Source organism: Chionomys nivalis, chromosome 10, assembly GCF_950005125.1.
Source record: "Chionomys nivalis chromosome 10, mChiNiv1.1, whole genome shotgun sequence".
Classification (NCBI taxonomy): Eukaryota; Metazoa; Chordata; class Mammalia; order Rodentia; family Cricetidae; genus Chionomys; species Chionomys nivalis.
The window spans coordinates 57,639,662-57,662,004 of NC_080095.1; positions in this window are offsets into that span (position 1 = coordinate 57,639,662).

Below are 22,343 nucleotides of genomic sequence, written 5' to 3' on the forward strand. Positions count from 1 at the left end.
AGACATCGTTCTGAATGTGATCATGTGTGTGTATGTAGAGGTCACCTGTCAACCCCAGGGGTTGCTTCTCAGGCATTGTCCAAATTACCTCATATAACGACATCTCTCACTGTCCTGGAACCAAGAACATCAGGCTGACTGTTCAGGGAGCCCCAAGCGATTCACCTGTCTTTTGCGTCTCAGCACAGCAGTTACAGCCTTGCACCACTATTTCAGGCTTTTTTACAGTGGGTTCCAGGCATCAAACTCATGCATTCATGCCAAGCATTTTTCCCAACGGGTGTATTTCCCTTGCCCTAGATCCTCACTTTTACTGTCTTCTACTAAAACATTTGTGTGTGTGTTGTTGTTTTTCTTGATTTTTCTTTAAATGAAGAAAAAACTTACATAAGAAAAAGTATACTCATAGTTTTAAAACAAAACAAATGTAAAAAACCAATACTTTCCAAACAGGTCCTATCTACCACTATCTCAAATTAATTTTTGTTCTCAAGTTCTCCTGGGCACTTTAAAGGCAGAACAAAGTGGGTCCCAACAGAAGTAAATACATCTAAAGCATGTAGGGAGGTTTATTTTGGCCTGAGGACAAATTAACAGCTAAAAAACTAAGGGTTTGGAAACCCTAGGATCATTGTGCATAGCTTGAGCAGGTATCTAGGCCGTAACAAAGTATACTGAGTATAAGTTTTATTTACTCTGACTTCCTCTACAACCAAATTAACTGCCCCCATTCAAAAGCCATTACTCTAAGCAGATGGTGTGAGTGACATTACACAAGCCATTCTGACTTCTCTATCAGTAACTCTTTGATTATTCTGAAGTGACTTGAACAACAACAACAAAAAAAAAATGCCAGCAAAAAGTCATCAGTAAAGGGTGTTTCTGGACTCTGTGGGTCCTGTTGAACTCAGAAATGAATAGGGTGAAGAGCATCTTCATTTAATTCCTTTTTTATCTGTTTTCATATCAAAGATCTCATTTATCTTATTAGAATTCAAGTGAAGTTCTGAAAAGTCTTGGAAATGCTTTAGTGCACATGTGACTTTACCCAGAAAGATAGATTCTCCTTTTACAAAACACCAAGTTGAATAAGTCGACGCCCACATATGGTAAAGGTAAAAAAAGACGATCTCTCTAGAACATGATTTTCTGAGTTCTTTTTTAAAAAAAAAAGACTCATTTATTTATGATGTATATGATATTCTGTCTACATATTTGCCTAAACACCAGAAGAGGGCACCAGGACTCGTTATAGATGCTTGTGGAGCCACCATGTGGTTGCTAGAAATTGAACTCAAAACCTCTGGAAGAGCAGTCAATTCTCCTAAGTGCTGAGCCATCTCTCCAGTCCTGATTTCCAAATTCCTATTCTGGCTTATCCCCTCCTTTCTCTGATGGGATTACTTCTAACCAACCACACAAAAGGACCTGCCTACCACCTCTCTCTGAATTGTATAAGAGGTTTAGAGGACTTAGAAACATGAGCATGGGCTCAAGTTTGTGCCACCAGTGGGTTCTAAATGCACCTCCCAATTATTTGCTAAGGATTTATGCAGCTGAGAGTTGTTATGTGTCAATCTAAGGTAGCCTTACATATTAGCTGTGTAATACTTTCAGTAATTAAGAATAAATTCATATTCATTACAATAGTCAGTTTTCTCTTGCTAAATCATAAAGGAAAAAGTGTTGATTTAACTTACAGTTCTGGTCCAGGGCTTGCTTCAGGTGATCATTTTCTTGTTGGCATAGCATTAAGCACAACACAGCACATGACAGGGACAGGTGCTGATCTTTCTCCATCTTCTCATAAAGCTAACAATATTTAGCCAGGTGGTGGTGGCGCATGCCTTTAATCCCAGCACTCGGGAGGCAGAGACAGGTGATCTCTGTGAGTTCGACACCAGCCTGGTCTACAAGAGCTAGTTCCAGGACAGATTCCAAAGCTACACAGAGAAACCCTGTCTCAAAAATCCAAATAGATGATAGATAGATAGATAGATAGATAGATAGATAGATAGATAGATAGATAGATAGATAGATAGATAGATAGATGGATATAGATAGATAGATAGATAGATAGATAGATAGATAGATAGATAGATAGATAGATAGATAAAGCAAACAATATTAAAATCATGGAGCTCAACCCTGATAGCTTAGTCTAATACTAATTATTTCTGAAAGCCCTCCCCAGGACCATGTAACAAATACTATAGTAAAATGAAGTTTCTTTCTCCATAATCTCTCATGGTAGGGTTTAAATTTCAGCCCATAATGCCTAGGAAGTCACCCAGCTGTATCCAAATCATATCACAGCAAAAGAAAAAAAAAGCATCCATTCCATTCAAGCCCATGGTGCATTGCCCTTCTGAAATTCATATAGATGCACAGACACTGGAATTGGTGACATACCAATAAAGGAAGGCTGTAAGTACTAACTTTGATTGGACAAGCTATGACATTACTGAGATCCCCTCAACCCTGGGTCTCGCATTTAGGGCTCACATAGATTAACTCCTAAACATGATCATGATTTTAAAATTCCAATTTTATTTTTCAAAGGCAGTTAAATATATATATATATATATATATATATATATATATGCCTGCATATTTTTATACTTTTACAATTCTCATTCAATCGCAAGACATATGTGAGCTGTAAACCAATGCGTTCTACAGTATAAGAATTATCTCATCCTTTAAAAAGTTCCTTCCTATTCTGAGAACAATTGGATAGTTTTATGATTTTTATTTCATTGCCTCCGTCAAGACTTTACTATGAAGTTTTAAACTAATTTAAATCACAAATATAGTCTATGTAGTCAGACAAAAAGTGTTAAAAAAATAAATAGAATGTGCCATTGCAGTGATTCGATTTGAAATATGAGTTACTGCACGATCAAAGCCACTACCAACAGGAGAGTGTTTTCCAAGAAGAAGTTGCAAAAATTGTGAGCCTTTTTCACTTTGAGAGATTTGATAAGAAATTGATTTTTCCAAAAGTGGTCATTTCATTTCACTTAAATGTATCTCCTCACTGCAAAAGGTAAAACAGCGGGCTAATCTATTGTTGCACATCAAGTTTTGCTACAGAAGTGAAAATATTTCATAATTAAAAATGTGACGCTCCATGTTCTGAAGAATTCATTTATTCTCTACCACAAAAGCAAGTGAGGGTAGGACCTGGCCCTCCACAGTCTTGCATAATAGTTTGCTTTATATAATATGTTATTTTACTTAGCATTTCCTGTTTTAGAATACTATCAAAAGGCCTTAGCAGGGCCTATACATCCTTATATGATCTGGCCTCACTCTTTATCCCAATACCAGCCTCGTCTCCATTCTCCCTTTGGCTGATTTTCATTGCCACTTGTGCCTCCTGTACCAAAACATACCCCAGCTACAAGGCTTTTGCATTTACTGTTCCTATGCCTGATGTATTTGTTTCTCAGAAGGTCACAGGGGTCCATTCATTCACCTCCCTGATCAATTTTAGCTCAGAGAAGTCAGGCACACTGCTGTGGAAAAACCTCCATTCTTTGATCTCCTGTGCTTTTCTACATAGAGTAGATACTGGAGGGTTTGAAGTGCCTAAATATAGGTCATAATGAGGCATTACTGGCAAAACTTTATCCACAATTCTCCCCAAATATCAGGAATGATTTGACATCAGCTCTTTGTCTGGATTTGGAAATCTGGGTGGAAACTATTAGGTATAAAGCAGTATGTAGACCTTCAAAATGGCCAGAACCTTAAGAAACTGAGGCACAAGGTAAGAGATGATGAGCCCATGCTGAGAGCTGTTCACTGAAAAACATCTGGGGATTTCTGCAATAAGAACTTTTGGAAAGACCTTCCAGTTAAAAACATAAGGAGCACAGATGTGGGGTATATGAGAATAGAGTTCAGGAAGAAATTTGGAAGGCTACCCTAATCATATAGGTGAGTCATGATAAGAGTTTGGTCTCAGGCAGTATGACATGAACTAGTAAGAAAAGGAGGGTTTTGCATGATTAAAAAAAATATTTAGCAGAGTCAACTATTCTATATCAATAACACTTTTAGCCATTTAATGCAATTTATGTGCTAATATAATTTGTTTAAAAGAAGAAAAGGAAAGAAATGCACATGGAAAATTCAATATCATTGGACAATTTACTGCACTCTTTAAGAAACAGAAGGTAGACTGCAATACTTTTAATAGGTGTGGCTGCACATGGAAATTGCCCCCACTAGAATAATAACAAAAAAAAATGTTTCTAGAGCTTTCTAATTCCCTTGAGACAAATAGACCTGAAAAGGCCTGTGAATAACACATGGGAAATAACTGTGAGCAGTCCACAGGGAATCTGACGAGGAGAAGGCTGTGCACAGCAAGATTAATATACAGCTTTAAAATCAGATCAATAATATTTTCCCTAGACTTGAACACTCTCTGGTGTTCGTTTCAATAGTAAAACTGAATGATGGACCATATCCTTCAGTCATCTGACCACACAGTAATGCTGAGTTATATCCCAAATAAGGAACTTTTAAAGTGCTAGATAATTTCACAAACAATAATATTTTACACAAATAAACTACTTTGTGTAAAGAAAAGCCAAGAGACACTTTTGTAAAACATATTTTCTACTATACCACAGGTACTCTGTTTACACACTTAAAGAACACACTCACCGCTTTTAGCATGACCAAATGGCTTCCTTCTCTATCCACCTCGCCTTCCCCTGAAGACTGCATTAATGTTTGTCTCTCAGCTCTCTGTGGAGTATAGCCAGTTGGAAGTCTGGAGGGAAGCTGCAGGCTTCAGGAGAAAGAAGTATTGGGAGTGGTGCATTTCCAGGAGCTGGGGAGAGTCTGGGCAGCTCAGCAAAGGGTGCCATTCACCAAAAGTCCCTAGAGTAGAAGTGTCCCTAGTTACCAAGGTGAGGCCCCCATAAAGTGTCTTCACCACTGCATACTACTGGGCTGTTCCAGGAAAGCCAGATCCTCTTCTCAGAGGCCCCAAGCTCATTCCTGTTAAGACTTCCTCTAAATTCCTCTGTTGTACAGTTTTCCGTTTGCCCTTGGGATGGCAGCGCTCATGGTGAGAGCCACGCTCTACTTGCACTACCTCTGTGTGTTTTTAGTGTTCTATTTTATCCTTTTTAGCAGTTAAAATGTCTTCTATCCATTTTTTTCTATTCAGATTACTGGACCATATGTGTTTGGTAATGTTTCACATGGAAATCTATTTATTTTTCAGTTTTATGAGAGTTAGGGAATTAAAACTCAGGTATACCTTTTAAAAAAAACTGAAACTTGAATATGCAGGCTCATTAATTCAGTGGTCTGCTAATAAGAAATTATCCGAAAGAGTCAATTGTACACGTGTCCAAATGTATTTGCACATGTTTTCAGCCAAGGGAGGAATAACAGGAAAGGGATAAGGCCAATTCACATTTTAAAGGGGGTATATTGAAGTATCACTAAGTGTTACAAAAAGCGAAGTATTGCAAATGAGTACAGTAGAAAAATGTTGCATAAGCTTGCATTGCTAATGAGAAAAGAGACCAGGGCAACCTTCCATCATCTATCCCTACAACCTACACTTTCTGTGTTCCTTACTGTGTATCACTCACCGATATGCCACACACTCTAGAACGTGCAGTGCATAACAGCAAAGATCATTCATTGTCTTATTCATTGATGGATCCCAAACAAGCAGTCAGCGGTCAGCCCATGGCAGGTACTTTGCATGTTTGCTATATTCTTTCTTTCTTTAGATTCCATCCCCCTGTTAATCTCCAGCTTGCAGAGTCAGATACAGCTGCTACTACTCCCGACTCAAGTGACCAACAGCGAACACATTTTACTTGCTTTCCAGTTTTACAATTCCACATTTATTTATTTATTTATTTATTTATTTATTTATTTATTTATTAAAGATCTCTGCCTCCTCCCCGCCACCGCCTCCCATTTCCCTCCCCCAATCAACTCCCCCTCCCTCAGCAGCCTGAAGAGCAGTCAGGGTTCCCTGCCTTGTGGGAAGTCCAAGGATCTCCCACCTCCCTCCAGGTCTAGTAAGGTGAGCATCCAAACAGCCTAGGCTCCCACAAAGCCAGTACGTGCAGTAGGATCAAAACCCAGTGCCATTGTTCTTGACTTCTCAGCAGCCCTCGTTGTCCGCTATGTTCAGCAAGTCCGGTTTTATCCCATGCTTTTTTTAGACCCAGTCCAGCTGGCCTTGGTGAGTTCCCGATAGAACATCCCCATTGTCTCAGTGGAGTAGGGGGTACACTCATCCATTGCTGGTGGGAATGCAAACTTGTGCAACCACTATGGAAAGCAGTGTGGTGGTTTCTCAGGAAATTCGGGATCAACCTACCCCAGGACCCAGCAATACCACTCTTGGGAATATACCCAAGAGATGCCCTATCATACAACAAAAGTATATGCTCAACTATGTTCATAGCAGCATTGTTTGTAATAGCCAGAACCTGGAAACAACCTAGATGCCCTTCAATGGAAGAATGGATGAAGAAAGTATGGAATATATACATATTAGAGTACTACTCAGCAGTAAAAAACAATGACTTCCTGAATTTTGCATGCAAATGGACGGGAATAGAAAACACTATCCTGAGTGAGGTGAGCCAGACCCAAAAAGAAGAACATGGGATGTACTCACTCAATTCCACTTTTTTTTGAGAAAACATCTGATTGATGCTTTTCACCTCATTGCTAAGCCATGTTCCTGAAGGACAGACTAACTCCTCATTTGCACACATGTGCACGCACACGCGTGAGCACACACACGTGCATGTGAGGTGGAGAAGATGCAGGTACAATATCCTCTCTTCTGCAGCCCATTCAGAAATGTTTATGAATGAGTCAGAAAATGGTTTTTGAGTCACTGACACAAAAATGTTTATCTAGCACTATTTTAGTGGGAAAGTAGAAACTGTATAAATAATTTCTTCATTTAGATCCACACATTGAAAGTGATGATATCTGTTGTGGGCAGGTGTTCATCACCCTCATTTATGTTATTATTGGATATAAAGCAAGACAATCATTAAGATTTCTCTTGTGTGGATTTTGCATATGAAATTTTGTGCAGGATTTTACCAAAATGTTATAGTAGTAGGTTTTTGTTTTTTGGTTTTTTTTTTTTTTTTTTTTTTTTTTTTTTGGTTTTTTGAGACAGAGTTTCTCTGTAGCTTTGGTGCCTGTCCTGGAACTAACTCTTGTAGACCAGGCTGGTCTCGAACTCCCAGAGATCCGCCTGCCTCTGCCTCCTGAGTGCTGGGATTAAAGGCGTGCGCCACCACCGCCCGGATTAGTGGTAGGTTTTGGGGGTGGGGCTTAAGTCTTATTTCCTTCTTAAAATTCTTAAATTATCTGATATTTTTAACTTTATTGATAATATATATAATAAATATACCTTTATTGCAACAATCGAGTAATGCTTATTATGGTCTACCAGAGAAACTGAAAAAAATAAGAATGGACATTGAGAAAAAGTCTCCAGCTACTGAGGAAGCCATCATTATTTTAATAATAAAGATGAGCCACATGAATTAAATAAATTATTATAGTTTAATATGTGAGCAGCAAAATGATTCAAAATTGCAAAAGTTGTAAAGAGTCATTTAAAACTCAAGTTCATAATAATTTTTAAAGATCACTTTCAGAGAATGGTTAAGGAACCAACTCACTATCTTGAGAATTAATAAAACAAATGTCAGCAGTTAAGTATTTATCCAACATTTCTTACTATTTAATTATACAGGAGAAGGAGAGAATTGTGTCTTTATAAAGATAGCTGAAATAAATGAAAATAAAAATGACAGAATTAGAAAACACCATTTTATAACTGCCAATGAATGACTGATACTTCATACAGGCATTAAACATCAATAACTGCTAAGAATAAAGAAAGAGAAAGATAGGCATATACCTCCTTTAATTATCCCAAATACTGCATATAGTCTTGTCAAAGGGATCCAACCTAAGTCAGATCTACCCTCTGAATTTACAGCCAATTGACAATAAAGAAATACCCATGACAACGAAACAAATAGAAATGCACAAAGATATCCTCAAACTCCCTTTTTGAAAGGAAGTCTAAACATCACATTTCTCCTGCTTTTCAGTAGACAAAGTTTATAAAGAAATGAAAAGGATAAAAAAAAGATGGGGCTGGCGGTGAGGAGGGGTAAGATTCTTAAAACACATGCCAAATTTTTAAAGCGTAGACTAAATTAGAATGTCTGAGGACACATTTTTGAACAATAAAACTATAAAAAGCAAATTGCAAGAAAATCACTACTAGGAAAGTCAGGATAATTGCAGAAGAGAGGGAGCTGGGAGTGAGACAGGGCCAAGGGAAGGGACTATGCAGGTGGCTACAGAAGCTGGTTCTTGACCAGGGTGATGTTCACCTCACAAAGCCTGAGCAATCATGCATTGGGTTTAAGTGCTTTTCTGTTTCTGTGTTTTATTGTGTAACAGGCAAGTCTTAAAATGTAGAGACTTGGCTTAGAGTAGGATTTGGAAAGTCCACTCTTTTAGGACAAGAGATTCCTCAGAGTAAAGGGCAGGAAATGATCTGACACCGGACTTACAGGCAGACAGGGAGTAAAGCAAGGCATCGTGTGTGGACATTTCTGGAGGTGAGAATGAAGCCCTAGCCTCTGATTTCCTCACCTAACTCAAGCATCTTTCTAGAACCTATTGTGTTTTCCAGGAGTGGAGGGGGGTGGGGGATTCTCTGCAAATACTACAGCCTGCAGGTAAATGAACCTCAAGATTGCAGAAAAGAAATCCAGTTCAGCACAACTTAGTCAAACTCTAGAGTCTGGCACGAGGCAGTGTATTTTAAACACATTTAAGTGCACTATAATTCTGGGGAAAGTTTTCTGGTAATGATTATCTCAATCACATGTACACTATAAGGCTTAAGGCATGACTACATTGAAACTCTTTTGCAAAGTACCATGAAGATGGGTTGTCTTGCTTAAGGGCCTGAATCTGGTGTGCTCTCTGACTGAGATAGCTTAGAAATCACCAGGCTATATATATAGTGCATGTGGAACCTTCCCTAAGGATGGGTTCTACTGACTGAGAAACAAAGCTAAGAATAAAGATGTAAGGAGGGAGAGTATAAGATAAGTATTCAGGGGGATTTGGGTGTGGTCAGGCCCTATAGATAGCAAAGATCACCAGGTTACTAACAACATCTACTCCCAGCCTTCCAAGTGAAAAACAGGCACTCACATCCCTTTCATTGAAGAGTTAAAAGTCTGTCTGCACACTTAACACTCCTGGTTTCCCTAGTGCTTGTCTGTGAACACCATGCCTTCAACACAGGAGAATCTACTTGAGAATAAAGAGTTAGAAGAAATCTTTCCAGGCAGATTTAGGAGGATAGTTTCTTACTATCTTTTTTTCTTTTCATATGTCCGATGCAATAATGTATATTAGGACTTTCAAGTGACAATAATATTGTTTTGTTAGATCTTCTAATATACAGCTGTCATCCCAACTACTCAAAGTTGGGGCAGAGGGATCACAAGCATAGGACTGCTGGTGCCACAGAAAGCTCAAGGCCAGCCTGGCCAACTTTTTGAGGCTCTGTCTGAAGGCAAAAAGATAAAAATAAACACCTGCAACTCAAGATTCAATGCCTCTTTCTGGCCTCTACAGGCTCCATCCCACACGTACATATTATGTACACATACAGAGACACATTTACACATATGTAAATAAAATAAAAGGTAGAGAATAAAAAAGATTCCAAAATATAAGAAGGTCTTAGAGCTGAGTCGCTCCTCCTGATGTGGATACTGAGATCTGAACTTCAGTGATCTGATAGAGTAGTAAATAATATTAATCATTAAGCTATCTCTTCCTCAAAAGGGTTGTATAGCAGTTCATGATTTGGCTGCTAAGCCATTGTGTGGTATATCACATATGTTTATTAAACAAATTTGAAAGCCTTAAAAAAATAAAAATAAAAAATTTCTGGAATTACCATATAATGATAAAGTACTTACTTGTCATTGTGAGGTTCTGTTTCAGTCACCAGCCCAGAAAAAAAAAATGTGCAAAGTATTAATAGACGTGTTATTCATTGGTTTCCAAATCAACAAAATAATTGCTAAACAAGGAAATCAGCCCCAGTTCATCATAATGAATAATAAAACTATCTTGAAAATCATAAAATACTTCTAATTTCAGGATGATTCAAACTAAATAATGTAAATTATTTATGCTGAGTGTCTAAGATCCAAGATGTGTCTCTTTTGATAGCTCTGTTTTTTATTTTCCCATGCCACTTTCCCCCCTGTATACTCCTTTCTCTCCCCCATTGACTACAGTCTCAAAACATGGATGCTAACACAGAGACCAAACAAAACAGGGAAGCGGGCATGGGAGGAGTACATGGAACAAATGAAAATGTGTGCAAGAATTACTTTCTTTCCAAAACTGTGAAGGTGGAGAAGGGGGAAAGGTGGAGTGGAAACAGGAACACGGGAAGGTCAATGCAACTGAAACCAAAGACCGGTTCTGCTAGAGTCAGATGTGATCTAAATTAGTTCATGTGTAAGTCATGGGTCAGGCCAGCACAGAGAAGAGACCCCTTTTGTAATAATCATTAATTAAGGGGCTGTTCAAGCTTTGCTGGGCATATCTGAATCTGAGAAAGACATCTTTTGCAAAAAGAAAAAGAAACTATTGTATCCTAAAAGGAGATTTAATATGATACAGTATGAAAACTAACCTAATAGCCATATTTTTAATGATTCTGAGACAATAACCACAATTCGTCACTTTACCATCTCTCATTCCTGCATGGTTAATTGCAGAGATGTTATCTGGAGCTTCTAGAAGAGAGATCTCTGAATACATAGCTATATATACGGCCCCAGTCAAAATTAAAAATACTTACTGAGAACCCAAGTCTTCCAAAGCAAGTCAAATGATGCTGAAAGGACCTAACAACATTTTAAAAAATCTAGAACACACACTGTTTTGAAAATATATTTGATCACAAATAAATATATTGAGCACCTTAATAAATGCCTTTACTAAAATCTCTTCACTAGCAAGAGATTTAAATTAGAAAGAAAAGGACAATCAAGAATTTGAAATGTAAGCAAAATTCTGTTTTTTCTAAGTTATTTTGCATTTTTTCAAGGTTAGTTGTTTTTATAAAACATAGATAAATATGCATCTCTTGTCTCAGAATCAGGCTCATTCATATGTCCTGAAGCAAAAAGAAACAGAAAAATTGTAAGAGCTTGCAGATACCAGAGTCTGAATTAAACTTGAATATCATCTATGAGTTTGTCTCATTAAATAGTTTAATATGTTTTTAATGGTGAAATGAATATATTGGCTTTGAGATATTTATTTCTCACTGACAGGCTTGATTTTAGCCCTAGCTGCATACAATAGACACACAGCTATTAAGCCTATGTGCAAATGCCAAATTCCTTGGACACCATAAAGCTTGTGTTTTCAATCCTCTCCTTCCCACTCTACAGAAGACAGTCTTCACTTGGGAGACTTTCTTTACAAATCTTATGTAAAAGTATTACATGTCACTGAGTTAAAAGTATACTTAAAATTTATTTTTCAGAACTAAAACTGTATATAACCAATAGCCATATTTATAGGATTCATTCCATTGAGGAGAAAGGCAGGCTTACTGCTTTATACACTACTTTTTCTTTTTCAAATTTCTGTTTTACTTTTTGGGTTTTGTTTATTTGTTTGCTGGTTTAGCAGCCATTGAGTTTAAAATTGAAAGTTTCATTTCCCCATGCAGTGGTTTGAATGTGAATGGCCCTCAGAGGCTCATATGTTTGAATGTTAGGTTCCCCATTGGTGGACTGTTTAGAAAAGATGAGGATGTGTGGTCTTGTTGGAGGAGATGGAGCCTTGTAGGAGGAGGCATGTCGCTGGGAGATGAGCTTTGACGTTTCAAAAGCCCAAGCCATCTTTCAATAAGATATAAGCTCTCAGCTCCTGCTCCAGCACCGTGTCTGTTTCCATGTTTCCCACTATGATGATAATGAATTAACCCTCTGAAACTGTAAGCAAGCCCTCAGTTAAATGCTTTCTGTTATATGGCACCTTCGCCACAGAGTCTCTTCACGTCTATGGAACAGTCACTAAGACACTCCACATCTTACTTAGGTAAATTATTTGTTTACTATCTTTAAAGCCATTTCCTAAGCCATTAAGCAAAAAGCGTACATACAAGAATAAGAAAGACAGGGCTTGGGGGAATTGTTTTAGAGTGATCGGAAAGACGCACTGTATCCATAAAGTCTTATCAGACGGGGAAAGCAAAGATAGTATTTGCTGCACTGTGCATAGTAAGCAACTAGACGCCAAGTCTTATTCTAAGTACTACAATTTGATCTTTATATTCCTCAGGCTAGCCAGCGTATCTACACAAGGACCAAGAAACAGGATAGTGACAGGATCGTTACCCTATTGCAGGCAGGTCGCTTCTGAAACACTGTCCACATCAGAAACCACAATTAAAATGGGCCTCTGGTGGTTGGTTGTTGTTAAACTATTCTTATATCCCGCCTTATATGCTGGTGTAACAGAAGCACTAGAACAATCCAGAACATTAAATGCCCACACCTACATTGTTTCCTTCATTCCTAAATACTAGCTGACCTCATACTATGGCCAATATTAAATGTGAGATGTAGTTCCTTCACCTGTTACCTTCAAAGAAGAGGTTGAGCAGGAGACTTGAAAGTTCTCTGATGAGCCAAGATGAGCCATTATGCTCTTCAAGTGTATCTAGGAACAGGATATGGACAAAAGTTTTGCCTGAACATGACTAATTCACCCTATTTGTTCTACATATAATTCTTTGAATCAGGCACTGTGCAAAAATAAAATCAAATGAAATCTTTAAAATATAAACTGACAAATAATGAATTCAGCTTCAAGTCTTTTCAACACATAGTGTGCCACGTTGAGGTTTCATAATTGAATGTATGAAATACCTTGACTTTATTGTATTATTCATTTGGAAACAAATATGTATTCTTTAAATTAAAAGTGGAAGAAAATAGCTTGCATGAGTTTAAGATAAATTGGATAAATTCTTCAGTATACAGTTAAGTAAAAGTGCAATGAAGATTCTTGAAATGTTTATACCAGTTGGCAGGTCACTAGTCTACTTGATAAAGTTACAGAGGTAGAAAGAAAATTTCTTAAGAATACATGTCTCAAGATCCAACTGTGTATTTGAAATATAGTACACAAACAGTGATCTTTTTTTTCAAAATTTATCCCTGCTAAAAGCATCTATATCAAATAGGAATATTAGGTGTGACTTTATCCAATAAGCCATGGAAATTACTAAGACTAAAAAATTTAACAAAAGCCAAAGGTTGCAAATGAGGGGCAAAGTTCTCTTCAGCTGTCTGCATGGTGATTTTCTGAGCAGAGCTGAGAATGTTAGACATGTTGACCTCGCATACATCCAGGGAATGGCTTCTGTACTCAATCGAATGCTGATACTCAAAAGAAAAGCTCATCTTTGAATTTAAATCAATCAGGAGAGAGTGATGTACCCTCATTGTTTATTTTCCTGCATTATATTCTGCCAAAAGCACTTAGTTACATACAAGTGGATATAGTTGTATTATATCTCTGTAATAACAAATGTTAATTACTGATGTATCCTGTTATTTATAAAATATTTATCCAGAAACACTCAGCCATACAGACAACACATTTTCTGTGTGATTTTCCATCAGTATCTTTAGGCTGTAAGGTTGAGATTCTTGGAATGTCGGTCTTTGCAGAAGCACGTCATTAAAACATCCTCCAGAGAACTGAATCACCAGGTGTTGGCTGAAGACAGAGGGAAGCTTCCAGAAAATATTAGTTCTTGTTTGTTAAGGGTGCTCCTGCCTAGGTCTCTCTATTCACCTCTGTGAATGTATACTATTAAAATTTAAGAAATTCTTACAAATTTTAGGTTCTTCAATTTTAGCATACTAACAAGGACATTGCAGACAATTTGAACATGTAGCTTAGTAACTGGCCTGAACTAGAACATGTCTCCATCCTTAAAATTAAACCTGAAGTCTAATGAGGAAAAGAAAAATATCATTGTATGGTGTAGGAATCCAAACAAGATAAATTGCTTCTATTCTTTGAGCAAGATAGAAAGTAGGGTGAGATTTTGAGATCTCAAAACCCACTTCTCTTGCCATACTTCCTCTTGCAAGGCTACACTTCTAAACCTCTCTTAACAGTGACATCAGCTGGGGACCAAGTGCTCCAAACCAGATCCTATGGGGGACATATCTCATTAAAACCACCACACACTTAGGGGATAGTATGAGAAGGACTTTTTAAATATTAAAATTCGACAACTTTTACTATAAAAGCAAACTTGCATTTGAGCAATAAAAGTCACAAAATAAGACATGTAGATTAAAATCATACTGTCATAATTTCTTCTTTGACTTTAAATGATCTTTAAATTTAAGAGTACGGTTTCTGATTTTGTATTTTTATTGTGTGTGTGTGTGTGTTATGCTTTCTCTCTGATTTTGAGTTTGTTTGTTGTTTGTTTAAGTCCAGTTTGCTTGCTTTTTTTGTTTGCCTGTTTATTTTCTAAAGAGACAGAAAGAAGGCCTGGCATTGCATGGGTGGGAGCCAGGGAGGATCTGGGAAGAGTTCAGGAAGGAAGACTGTCAGGATATACTATATCCTATATGAAAAAATGTTTTTAATAAAAGAAGGGTATATTGGCAAATGAATAGCAAATAACATCTTTTTCAGGCTAGGCATAAAACAAACAAATAAATAAATTCTATTATATTATTTCATAAGCATTAACATAAAGTATCACACAGTTGGGATGCATGATTGATTTTTGCTGAGAATTAGAACCATACAATTTCATAATTAAAAACAGAGCCATGGTAAGGGAAATTCAGATAAAATAGCATGGACTTAATTCTGAAATTAAGAAATTAAATTCACACATAAATGTAAACTGGTGTTTAAAATGGCTGACTGCTAGTAATAATCTTCAGCAAATCCAATCATGTTTGCTGTTTATCATTTTACCTGTCACATTCTTGACACAACTAGTTTCTGCTGCAACAGTAATGATTACTTCAAATCTTACATTTAAGCTTAACAAAGGCACTATTATTACCCTATTAAGGGTGATCAGAAACAAGCCCTTATGCCTGTGACTTTGTGAAAACAGAATGGCTTGAAATTGCTTGATAAAAATTAAATTTGCCCAAAGCCCTGCTTAATCCAAACATGAAAATCTCCAACCTCAAAAGCTGTAAGGTAAGCCAAGCATAAAGCAACTGGAGATACAACAGCCCACTGTCTAACTTAAAGGAGAGAGACCGGGAAATCTAATTACTGATCTGTTTCTGCTCTGAGGTCTTATCTTTAATCGACCAGAAGTTAAAAGGTAACACGCCCGTGGAGGGAAACGCTGCTACAGAAGAATTCCCGGCTTCGCATCAGTCTATTTAAAGCCTGACTTCTGCTCTCTTCCCTTCTGTCATCCACAAAGACTGGCTGCACCCATGATGCATAAGCTCAGGTGGACTGTAATGAGTTCTTTTTTAAATTATATAGACAGTTGAACAAAACACAGGAATAATTTTACAGTTAAACACAATGATTGTGTGGAGTGCAGATTGTTTTCTCTGAGTTGAAGACAAGAGAAGTTGGGGGATTTTAGACAAAGTAATAATAAATGAGGACATTCCTATCCCATCTTTAAATTAGCTGTTCTCCCCGGGGCATATTCTGAATTCGACAACAGAGGATTTTCAGCCATTTCCTCAATGTGCATTCCCTCCTCTGGCCCTGCCTGTCTGTGCCGACTCAATGACATCCATCTTTAGACTCTGCAGAATCGCATGTCCTTAATTCAGTGTCCCTAATGAAGAAACACATGCCCAACATTGTGCTCTCTGGTTTCCTGGATGCTCGTGTACTCTGCCTCAGAAATATGAAGTGTGAAGTATGGTACAGCTGCCCACATGTATCATTTATTCCCAGATACACTCTGAGGAATGCATCCTTGAATGATATCTTTGTGAACATCAGAGAGCATACTTCTCAAAACTAACTTCCAATTTCACATGGAAATATAATCTTATGGACCCACTGTTCCACATTCAATTTAGCATAAGGGCAATGTATAGCAAACGGCATGTGTATATGAGTGTGTGTGTGTGTGTGTGTGGTGTCTCTGTGTGTCTGTGTATACATGCCATATATAATCTTAATGATTGTAGCTTTCAGAAAGACAAAAATCTATAATCATAGTTGTGTTTTTATCAGCACAGTGCACGTAAGCACATAATTACTTGAGGGTTTGATGTTGTTTTAGGTCTTCATTTTGTTTTGTTTTTGATATAGTCTCTCATACAGTTCAGTTTGACCTCCAGATTTCTATGTAGTCAAAGATGACCTGGAACCCCTGACCCTCCTGCCTCTACCTCCAAAATGCTAAAATTAAAAACATGGAAACCCTACCTAGAGAATCACAGTAGTTACTTAAAAATATTTATTAATTGCTATTCTCTGAGGATTCTTTATATGGAAATTATTTGCTACTATCTTCATAACCAACCAAAATCATTTTGTGCTTTCTTATGGAGTCTAACACCTAGATTCATTATCTGAATGGGCTGGAAATCTCTCTGCCTTTTTCTTTCAATAATTAAAATTCTGCTTTCTTCTCAAACATCAGGGCTCATCAATACTGTATCAATAGTTTGCCATTGTTCTAAAAGTATGATTCCATTACTTTTCAGAGTTGCTTTCCTCCTGTAAGAGTATGCTGGAAATACTTAACTGAGATTTAAACTCTGTTAAGTTGTATTTGTAAAATGGCTGACAAAGCACTACTGGGAAGATCACACCTGCATGAAGAAGCCAAGAAAGGGAGAGCTCCCAGTTTCACATGGAAAATCTATTTTCCTATATAAACATCTTTTAAAAAATTGTTCACTTAAGCTACAAGGTTCTTGAGGAAAAGAAATATGTTTTTAATCTGCTTGTCTTCTCAGAAATGAGCAAAATGTAGAGTCTTGCCTCTGAAAATGGTCTGACAGCTGCTCTAGGCCTTAGTCAAAGTTGGTTGCTCCAACACTGAAAATGAGATTTGGGGTGATTGCCCAGGTAGTCAGTTGTCTCTGTCATTTGTTGCCCATTTTGGAAGTTGCTTGATTACACTTCCTGCTTACTCAAGTAATATTATTTCCCTTCTTGGGTCTTTGGTGGGGTGGAAGACTAGATAGTTGTAGTTACTTTCCTTTCACGACTTGGCCAAGTTATTTATTATACAAGACTTAAATTCATTAGAATAGGATAATTATTGAAACATTTATCATATGTTTCTTGCTTGATATATTTGTTCTTATTGTATATAATTTTGTATTAGGCTTAGAACTCTCTTATTTAAACAAAAGGGAGAGGTGCTATAGGAATTCCTACTGCCAGTAGCCTTTAAGTTACCTGCCCACTTGGGTGTGGCCTCTTATACTATTTATGCCGATGTAAAGCATATGTCCGGTCTCTTTTCCGGCTGTGGGATTTGGTTGCTGTTCTCCATTCCAGCAGAGGATTGTGATTTGCAAATCTACCCCTAAATAAATAACCCTCTATTATTCTCAATTCTGAGATAGTGTGGGATTTCTTTTAAGCATCCTTCTTTAGTAGAGTACTTCTAATCTCAGTCAATATACAAAGAAAGAAAAGAAGATTATAGATACATATATACATACATACATGGCTAGATGGATGCATAAGTAGATACATAGACTATAGATAGATACATAGATGAATAGATAAGTAGATCGGTAGATGGATGGATGGATAGATAATAGGTGAAAGACTAGATAGATTAGTAGAGTTACTTTACTACTTGGTTCACATATTAGATTATTGCTAAATCTTTAGGACTATTAACAATACCTAGGTTTAATTTCTTTTTTGTATAAGACCACTTCAAAAACAAACTCTATGAAGGTTGCAGGACGTCAACCTATGCCCAAAGGTAGGAGAATTGGCATTCACTGATCCCTGCACGACCGGATCTCGGCACTCCCATAAAGACAATATATACAGCACAACAGAACTGTGACAAGTTCCCTGACATAGCCCATCGTCCCAACTGGAAAGTGATACTTCAATGTGTAATCCAAAGAACTATGTGAAGGCTCGCACTGAAGGCAGTCCTTCACTCACCCATACCTCTGCTGATCCTGGTAGGCACCGTCCAATATTTCAGCTGACTCTACATTGTTCTCCGCAATGATGTGGCAGCTAGCAGTCTGGTCAGGCTGCCCATTTTATTTTCCCTTCAGAATGCAATACCACTGTGAAATCAAGATTTTTCAATCAAAACATTTCTACAGAATGAGCCTCAACCTAACCTTATGACTATATAATTGATGAGATCTAATTTAATAGTTTCCTTCTAAAGACACTAAAAATGATATTAATTGTTAAATTCAGTACAGCTACCAGGCATCAAAAAAAAAAAAAACTGTTACAAAGAATCATGTGAAAATTTGGGAATCGTGGCCTAAAGAAAAGGTCTCATAATCTATAACATTTGTAGCTGGCAATTCCTTTTTATACAGCTTATTTCTAAATGAGCTCTTTCTTGACATTTGCAGCTAAAGTTTCCAAAGAAGTCTCAGTATTTGGAAATGCTAAGTTTAATTAGTTCTGTTGTTTTCTCATTCTTACTAAATATTGATATGACTATCTGGTCCACTGGTAAACATTTTTGTCAAATGCATTTGGAGCAACCATTACTTAGTATTGTTTCAGCACAGGGAGATGGCATATTGAGGAATTAAAAATACTACTGGAAAGTGATATATAATTAGTGATTTTATTATATCAACCAAAATATTTTAAAATTCAGGCCTATATATTATTTTTCCTTAATGAGAGACTATGTTTACATCACAATCATAAAATAAAATAATAAAATAAAGTGGGGCTCTTTATGTATTCTTTATGAAATTCAGTTCAAGGATAGCATTTGCGATGTAGTTTGATCTTGGCCTTGAGACAATACTTGATTTCAACAAGACACTAGAGAAACATTTTAGTAAGCTAAAAATATTTTTCATTTATACCCAAACCTTCTTAACCCCTCAAACTTGTAAATTGAAGGTATTTAGTAAGAAAGAAATGGATTTGGACAAAAGTATAGAAAATAATATCAATGTGTTAAGAACAATTTGTGGTAGCAGCTACTTAGTACACTGCTTCATCAGAAGAATCAGTGAGCTTGCTTCCCATCATGGGGACTGTGTGCAGCAGAAGAACTGGAATATTCAGAACCCAGAAATTTTTAATGGTGCGAGGTCCTTAGGAATAAACTAGACAGACAGCTCACAGCTTCTTTATAATTCAAACATTGATGGAGTCATGATTCCATATTTAGTGGTCAGACTTTATGCAATAAACACCCCTACAGTGCAGATACTGTTCACAATGATGGTGGTAGTGACGATGACAGTAGCTGTTCTAGTTTCGTGGATGCAGTAAAATATCCTAATGACACCCAACAGAAAGGAAAAATGGGCATGTTTCCATTGACATTCTACCATTGTGTTGAAGTCAAAGAACTTCAAACGTCTGGTCACATCACAGCCATGGTCAGAAGCACAGGGAAAATGAGTACATAGACACTCCTACTTGGTTCCTTATGCTCAACTCAATTTTCCACTCTTTTTTACATTTATATTTATTACTTTTGCTTACATGCATATGGTGAGTGAAGGATGACCATGAAAGTCAGAAGGGGGTGTTGGATTTACCTGTGGCTGGAGGGACAGGTACTTGGAAGCTGCCCAATGTGGGTGTTGGGACCGTGTTCTCAGATCTTTCTTCTCTGCTTTCTGACCACACTCTTACCTTGGCCCAAAGTAATGGAGCCAGCTGAATATGACCTGAAACCATGATAAGAATAAATCTCTCTTGAACATTGTTCTCAGGAAAGAGTGTCACAGTGGTAGAGAAGCTGACTAGCTACTTTCTCTTCAAACTAATGTAAGAGGCACAAATGGAAGCCTTGGGAGCTTCTTTCCCATACGAAAATACAATCCTAAAGATGCTGAACAGTCTGGAGAAAATCACTAGGAACATCAAAAGTAGAGGAAGTAATAACAAGAGCACAGGAGACTTTGTGATTGATTATAGAAACAAAGACTGAAATATACATTGTTTCCTCCAATGGCTTATATGTATATGTCGGCATGAATATGTTTGTATATATGTTAACAATTTTATATGTATAATTTCTATTTACTTTTTCCTTCATTCTATAGGATTAATTTACCTTCATTATGAGTGATAGACATTTAAGCATGCGCATTAAGCTTTTGTAATGATTCCTATTATGATGCAATTTAGGAGACAAAGCTTTGCACTCTATTGTATAGGTGGCAAACATCAAGATAGAATTGTAAGAGTTAAGGAAGGACTGACTGTCAGCGTGTCTAAAACTGCCTGTAGTTACAGCAAGCAAACAAACATCTGATAACTTCTCACAGATAGGACACAAGGGAAGAAATAGGAGGGACCGTGAAGGATATAATAAGATGGTTGTGGTGAATGAAAAAGTCATTTATGCTACTTGTTTTATGACATACAGCACATTTTTAGAAATACAAACATGTCAGGTTTCAACCATATCCTGGTTTTGCAGACTTCTTCATAAATTTATAAGCATTCTGAGACTCATGGCAAACACTGCTATATTTAAGTTAACTGGGATTGGTTTGTACTACTGGCAACAGAAACCCTTCACTGCACAATTTGCTGTATGTCTGTGGCATCTAATGAAGGTAACTATACACAGGCTTTGCCATTGCTGTAAAAATAGGGAAGAGATTACCTGAGGATGTACCTAGTAGTGCTAGTGTACTGACAGTATGTCAAGGCCCAAGTCTGACCCTTAGCACTGCCAAAGGGGAGGGGAAATAGATGTATGTGCATATATACATATGTAGGGGAGAAAAGAACAAATAAAATGATAAAATAGTAAAGAGAAAATGAAAAATTACCAGTGTCCAGTGAATTTATTAAGTCTAAAATATTTGTGTTGAGAGTGTTGAAAGTCTCCCTCTTCGTACACATATGTGAAAACAAGAGAAAGGAGTTGAGTTTTAGAGACATAAGAACAATGACTATCAGAAAGCCTGGATATAGAAAGTATAATAGATGCCAAAGAAAAAGAAATACTCAAGAAGCAACAGAGGAAATGGAGAAGGTAGAACACTGTCTTTTTACCCAGTGTAGGCCCTCTCCTTTTGCCTAGCATATACAGAGCCTATAGAGGCCTAAATAGTGTAGAACGCTGCAGCAAACTGAGAGAAATTAAGGTTGGGTAAAACACATTGTGAGAATTAAAAGGTTATATGGAACATAAACATTAACAAGAATATTGAAGTGAAAATTAAATTAGATTAGAAATACCTACACGCCTCAGTAAATGTGAAAGAAACAGAGTTAAAGTCAAGGACTGGTGAGATGGCTCATCAGATGAAGGCACTTTCCATATGTGCTGGCTAGCTTTATGTTAACTTGTGGTGAGCTAGAGTCATTTACTCTCCACCGTATCGGCCTATGGGCAAGCCTGTGGTACATTTCCTTGATTGATGGCTGATGTGGGAGGGCGCAGCTGAATATGAGTGGTACCAGCACTAGGCTGCTGATCCTAGGTGCTATAAGAAAGCAAGCTGGACAAGTTATGAGGAGTAAGCCAGTAAGCAGCATTCCGATGGCCTGTGCATCAGCTCCTGGCTCCAGGTTTCACCCTGTTTGAGTTTCGGCCCTGACTTCCTTTGATGATGTAGTACCGTGATGTGGAAGTGGAAGCTGAAATAAACCCTTTTCTTCCTAAGTCATTCGCAGTCATGGTGTTTCATCACAGCACTAGAACCCTGTTCTTGTGGTTGACCTTCATATAAAGGTATAAGAGGACAACTGACTCCATCAAGTTGCCCTTTCATCTATATACTCACACGCCATGCACACACACCAAGACATACAAGCATACTCTAATAATAATGATGACAGTAAAAAAGTTGTTGTGGATGATGATGATGATGTTAAAAATTAGAGCTAAGATCTGAAACAGAATGTTGACCAATTGAAACTGTCACCACCAGAAATAAAATAAAAGTCAACAACAGATTTCTTAATACATGAGAATACCAAGTACGAATTTACACTGGATCAAACAATTTAATGAAACTCGAAGAGCAACAGCAGAGAATGAAGGTCACTCGAGTGAG